This window comes from Triticum aestivum, chromosome 2A (assembly GCF_018294505.1).
Source record: "Triticum aestivum cultivar Chinese Spring chromosome 2A, IWGSC CS RefSeq v2.1, whole genome shotgun sequence".
Lineage (NCBI taxonomy): Eukaryota > Viridiplantae > Streptophyta > Magnoliopsida > Poales > Poaceae > Triticum > Triticum aestivum.
The window spans coordinates 351,373,891-351,380,844 of NC_057797.1; positions in this window are offsets into that span (position 1 = coordinate 351,373,891).

A 6,954-nucleotide genomic window follows, 5' to 3' on the forward strand; every position below is an offset into this window, starting at 1 on the left:
ATGGTTTACTTAAGGTGGCAACTTAAACACACATCTGGGTGGATTGAGGCACCTGGTTATTCTAGGATTGCCTGCCTAGGCACCTGGGTAGACCAGGATTGCCTGTTTTTTATGGACCGCCACCCAGGCTCAAAGGGATCATGAGATTATTCATACTAGAAACTTCCGTGTGCAGCCACAAGCTATTATGGGCTCTAGCATAGTTGATTAAGTCGTGCGAACTCTTACAGGGTAGACTAGCAGATGTAGGGAAAGTAGGTGTAATGGTCTATCCATCGTAAGTTGTTAGCGCTTCTGAAAGACTATGTCTCGGTCATCCGTCTTCTCAAACACCATGTAGTGCGAGAACCAAACAGAGGCGATCGAGTCTTGTGGGGAAAAGTGCACAAACCTCTACAGAGTGTATAAACTAATCATGGTTAGCCGTGTCCCCGGTTATGGACATCTTGAGTATCTAGTACTTGGATTATCATGTGAATCTCATCATGTTACTTTAAATTAAGTTTGTTGGGTTTAATGATGTTATTTAATTGGGATTGAGAATGCTGTCAACCATTCTCAATGTTTAACAACCACCATGATAGTTAAATAAAATTCATTCCTTTGCAGTAGGGAAAAATTGGCTTTACGCAAAACTATAACCATAGAGCTTTTCCACCAGCCAAATATGCATGTAGTGATAGCCTTATTCATCATTCTCTATGTGTGAATTTGCCAGTACATTCAATGTACTGACCCTTTGTGGCTGCAACGTCTCATGTTGCAGGATTTCTTACGACGAGTAAGTGATACTCTAGGGTTACGATTTCTACACTCAACTTTGCCATTGGTGTTGATGGGAATCCACAACCTTGTTATTTCCGCTATTTGGATTGAGGTAATAGTATTTATGTTACTTTTTACATGTGATTTACCTCTGTTATAAATCCTCGAGTACTGTGTGTGTCAGCATACTGATCCATCGATGACACTTAAGCACAGAGACTTGATCCATTCGGGTCGGGTCGCTACATACGTGCTTATGGAAAAGAACTTGCATGACACCTTTTGTCCTACCCTCCTGTGGCAGCGGGGTCCTAATGGAAACTAAGGGATATTAATGCCTCCTTTTAATAGATCACCAGACCAAAGCATTAGCACTTAGTGAATACATGAACTCCTCAAACTACGGTAATCACCAGAAAGATCTCAATTATTGTCACCTTGGGGTATGCGGATCATAACTCATAATAGGTGTCTACAACTTGCAAGATAGGATCAAGAACACAAATATTTCATGAAAACATAAAAGGTTCAAATCTAAAATCCTGGCACTCGGGCTCTAGTGACAAGCATTAAGCATAGCAAAGTCATAGCAACATCAATCTCAGAACATAGTGGATACTAGGGATCAAACCCTAACAAAACTAACTCGATTACATGATAAATCTCATCCAACCCATCACCGTCCGGCAAGCCTACGATGGAATTACTCACGCACGGTGGTGAGCATCATGAAATTGGTGATGGAGGAATGTTGGTGATGAGGATGTTGATGTATTCCCCTCTTCGAAGACCCGAACGGACTCCAGATTTGCCCTCCCGATGAAGAACATGAGCTGGCGGCGGTTCCGTATCTTAAAACACGATGAATCCTTCTCTCTGTTTTTTCTCCCCGAAAGTGAATATATGGAGTTGGAGTCCAAGGGACCCACAAGGCAGGGGGCGCGACCTAAGGGGGGGGGCGCCCTCCACCCTTGTGGACAGCCGGTGGGTCCCCTCTGTTTGATTGTTTCGCCAATATTTTTTATTTATTCCAAAAATACTTTACGTAAAGTTTCAGGTCATTCTGAGAACTTTTATTTCTACACAAAAATAACACCAAGGCAATTCTGTTTAAAACAGCGTCAGTCCGGGTAGTTCCATTCAAATAATGCAAACTAGATCCCAAAACAAGGGCAAAAGAGTTTGGAAAAGTAGATACGATGGAGACATATCAACTCGCCCAAGCTTAACCCATTGCTTGTCCTTAAGCAATTCAGTTCACAAACTGAAAGTGATAAAGAAAAACTTTTACAAACTCTGTTTGATCTTGTTGTTGCAAATATGTATAGCCAGCATTTAGGTTTTCAGCAAAGATTATGAACTAACCATATTCACAATAACATTTAGGTCTCACATTTATCATATCAATGGCATAATCAATCAGTGAGCAATAATAATAAATATCGGATGACAAGCTTTTTCAAAACAATCATGATATGATATAACAAAATGGTATCTCGCTAGCCCTTTCTGAGACCGCAAAACATAAATGTAGAGCAACCCTGAAGATCAAGGACTGACTAGTGGCATAATCAATCAGTGAGCAATAATAATAAATATCGGATGCACAAGTGAAGGCTAGCAAGAGATTGAGGAGCGACCAACTAGAAAGCGACAACAGTCATAAACATGCATTGAGATTAACCAACATTAAGTGCAAGCATGAGTAGGATATAAATCACCATGAACATAAATATCGTGGAGGCTATGTTGATTTTGTTTCAACTACATGCGTGAACATGTGCCAAGTCAAGCCTCTTGATCATTCAAAGGAGGATACCATCCTATCCTACTACATCACAACAATTTTAAGCGCATGTTGGCACACAAGGTGAACCATTATAAACTCCTAGCTAATTAAGCATGGAATGAGTAACTATAATATCTAGTTCTCATTGCAAACATGTTTCATTCCTAATGGGCTGAATCAAGGATGATGAACTAATCATATTTACAAAAAATAGGTCGAGTTCATACTAGCTTTTCCTCATCTCAATCATTTCATCATATATCGTCATTATTGCCTTTCACTTGCACGACTGAATGGTGTGGATAATAATAATAGTCCGTGTGCATTGGACTAAGCTGGAATTTGCTAACATTTATCAAAAGGAGAAGACAAGGTAATATGGGCTCTTTGTTAGATCAACAATAATGCATAGGAGAGCCACTCAACATTTTCATCATGGTCTTCTCCTCTCGACCCAAAGAAAGGAAAAAGAATTTCAAAGAAAGACATTGAAATATTTTTGGAGTTTTTGTTTTTCTGAAGAAAGTAAAACAAGAACGAGAAAAACTATTTACACGGGAAAACTCCCAACAAGCAAAAGAAGAACGAGAAATCTTTTTCGGTTTTCTTTTAATACTACTACTAAATAAATATGGAAAGGAAACTAAAAAGAAGCTACAACTATTTTTTTGGTTTTCTCAAAGTTTTTCAAACACACAAGAAGAAAGCGAGAAAAAGAAAAAACTACCATGGATAATACAATGAAAAATTATGAACACTGACAACTGGAATGAGTGTGTGAACATGAATGTAATGTCGGTGAGAAATACGTATTCCCCCAAGCTTAGGCTTTTGGCCTAAGTTGGTCTACGGCCATGGCTAGCCTAGCGGATATCCAAAGTTGTAGTCGGGGTTTTACTAGGATGTAAACTCAAATCTTCGCACAAATGAATCAGTGAGGTGGTGATGAGGACATCAATACCATTGATACACCCACAACCCCTACTGATATACATATTGGACCAATCACTAGAGCTCGCGCACGCCAATTAAATTACCAGGTACTTTCGTTTCTTGGTAACGATTCTAATGTTCATGAGAATATGATGCTGCCTAAATTGGATACATTTGTTTTGCTTACAAATGAAGGGCCTAGCTTCGACAAGAAAGATGAACCTTGGAGCAAGTTCAAGCATGGAGATGATGGTGTGCGCAAGGGGAACAAGAACGGAGTTACAAGTGATGATTCCAGACTTCGAAGCCACCATAATGAGTGCATGAAGCCTTGGACGAAATATACAAGATGCCACTTCATAAATTTCGTCCAGAGGCTATCCTAGGTGCCGCGTCACCTTATTTTTGGGCCAGGCCCATGTATTTTTGGAATCCTTAAGTATAGGCTGTTTTTAGTGTCCGTATGTGTGGGGAAACAAGAGTTAGGGTTGGTTTCAGACCCCTCCTCCAAGGGTCACGAAATTCCCCCCCTCTTCCTCCGTATATATAGCCCTTAGGGCATCGTTTAGACTTTGGGTTTTGTTTAGATTTAAAGTTCCCCATAGCTGCAACTTCGCGTACTTCGTTTGTGTTAAACAACAAGACCAAGATGTCACAAACCCCCACCTTGATCAATAAAGCTGTCATCTTAAATTCGCAATATCCAGATTGCAATCTCAGTTTCTTGCTTGTTCTTCGTTTGCTGACAGGAAACAGACCCTCGTGGTCAGGTTGATCGTGCTCCGGCATGGTCAATAACCCCTCGGAAGTTGGTTTAGCTATTGCCAAGGTGCGACGTCTCACACATTAATAGTCGGATCGTCAAGGTCGACTCCCATAGAAAACGATAGCCACCATCTCATCGAAACATCGGGACACCTTCGCCGCACGCATCAAATTCCTCCTTGAAACATGCATTTGTCATGAATTGATCCAACGGTCATTCGCAAGGCCGTACTTGAGCTTCCCTTGGTGGTTCAAGGTCCCGCTCATGTATCGCGAGCCTTGGGGCTTGCTTCCTTGAGGAACCACCTTGGTATATCCTCCAAACATTTTTATTCCTCTGAAAAATTTCTAAAATTTTTAGCGACTCAAAATAAAAGTGAACCAAACTCAACAAAATTGATAGCAACTACTCCTACAAGTGTCTAGAGGCTATGTCATGCATAAAAACAACTTTGGATCATATAAATTTGACATGCAAGCTCAAGAACAAGGTCACCACAGCAGCAAAAACTTGCAATAGATAAAGCACTAGAACAAAAACTAGTTCAACCATTGGAGGAGTCACATACCGAAGAACAATCCCCCAAAACTGCTTTGCAAATGGAGCTTTGCACAAGGAGATCGAAAATGGCAGCAAGATGAGCAAGAACACGGGTTTGAGAAACAGGATGATTTTTTTCCGGAGGAAGATGAAGTGGATGGGTGCTGGAATAAGTGAGGGGGGCCTATGTGGGACCCACAAGGTAGGGGGTGTGCCGGGGGTAGGGCGCGCCCTCCACCCATGTGGTCCACCGGTGCAGCCCCCTGGTGTGTTCTTAGTGTAAAAAATTCTTAAATATTCTATAAAAATTCATACTAAATTTTCAAGGTATTTGGAGAACTTTTATTTTCGGGAAATTTTTTATTGCACAGATAGTTCAGAAAACAGACGGATAATACTATTTTTTCTTTATTTATTCTAAATAACAAAAAATAAAAGGTGGGTACAGAAAGTTGTGCTTTCTAAATTCATCCATCTCATGCCCATCAAAAGGAATCCATTAACAAGGTTGATCAAGTCTTATGAACAAACTTCTTCCGAATGACATGAAACCGGAGAATTTTTGAATAACACTAGGTTACCTCAACGGGGATATGCATGTCCCCAACAATAAGAATATCATATTTCTTTTTGATAGTAGGAAGAGGGAATTCAAAACCTCCAATAGTAATAGTTGAAATTTTTCCAATAGAATTGATACTATGAACTTGAGGTTGTTTCTTTGGAAAGTGTACTGTATTCTCATTACCATTAACATGAAAAGTGACATTGCCCTTGTTGCAATCAATAACAGCCCCTACAATATTTAAAAAGGTCTACCAAGGAAGATCGACATACTACCATCCTCGGGAATATCAAGAATAACAAAGTCCATTAAGATAGTAACGTTTGTAACCACAACAGGCACATCCTCAAAAATACCAATGGGTATAACAGTTGATTTTTAGTCATTTGTAAAGAAATTTGAGTAGGTGTCAACTTATTCAATTTAAGTATAAGATACAAAGAGAAAGGCATAATGTCGTGGTTCTAAGTCTGACAGTAGAATGGGGGGTAGGAATGTAGAGGCAAGATCCTAGCTATGGAGGAGTTGTACACGCAGGTTTAACAAGTTCAGGCCCTTATCAGAGGAAGTAATAGCCCTATGTCTCGGAGCCCGGAGGCGGTCGACTGGATTATGAGCGTGTGTGTTACAGGGGGTGCGAACCCTTGTCCCAGAGGAGGGGGTGGCTTATATAGAGTGCGCCAGGACCCCAACTCCCCTCTGTTACATAGGATTCAATGTACATAAAGGGGTGGCGTTACAGGTAACGCCTGTATTGAAGTGCTACAAATGATCATTAAATACATGAGTAAATACCCGACCGTTGTTGCGTAGAGCGGCTTTAGGTCTTCTTATATGTCGAGTGGTTTCATGGTCGAGTGACCTGGATAAAGAGAGATCTCCGAGTGAATGGTAGGTCGAGTGGACTTCACTCGACACCTTTGATGGATCCCTTCTTCTGATTCTTGAACTTACTTTGTTCTTAGGACAAGGACCTTAGGTAGGACGTATAGGTCAGGCCTATTACCCTACCCCAGGTCCGTGTCCTCATCATTAGCCCCTGAATGGATCGAGGTTTGAGTGAAAAAAGAAGGATGGAGTTGACCTTGCTTCTGCTCTGGCTTTGCCTTGTCTTCATCTCACGGTGGAGGCCAGTTGTTAGAACTTTGGCTTCGTTTCAGTCGCCTTGATCGATTCAGAAATTGCTGACTGGCTTATACAATGACATCTGTCGAGTGACATCTTTGACATGAAATCTTTGGCGTGATCAGTTGTAGAGGATCCCGGATTTCACAGGATTCGAAATTTTGGTGGAAGCGCACCAGGCGGAGCGCTCCGTGGTAAGTGGAGTAGATAAATAGGACGTTTTGATTTCTGCACCACCTTTTTTGCCACGTATCCCGTGTGCGACTGTTGGGGGGATTTGACAGGATCGCTCGGGCCCACGCGTTAGCCACTCGGAAGCAGGACTTTAAAAGTGGCGAGGCCGAGGCATTTGCACTATGCGCGTCCATTTCCCTTCTTCTTCCCCTCGCGTCTCCACTCTGTCTAGCCCAACCGCTCTTGACGCCATAGCTCCGCCGCTATGGGGAAGGACAAAATGGCGGTGCTAGAGCG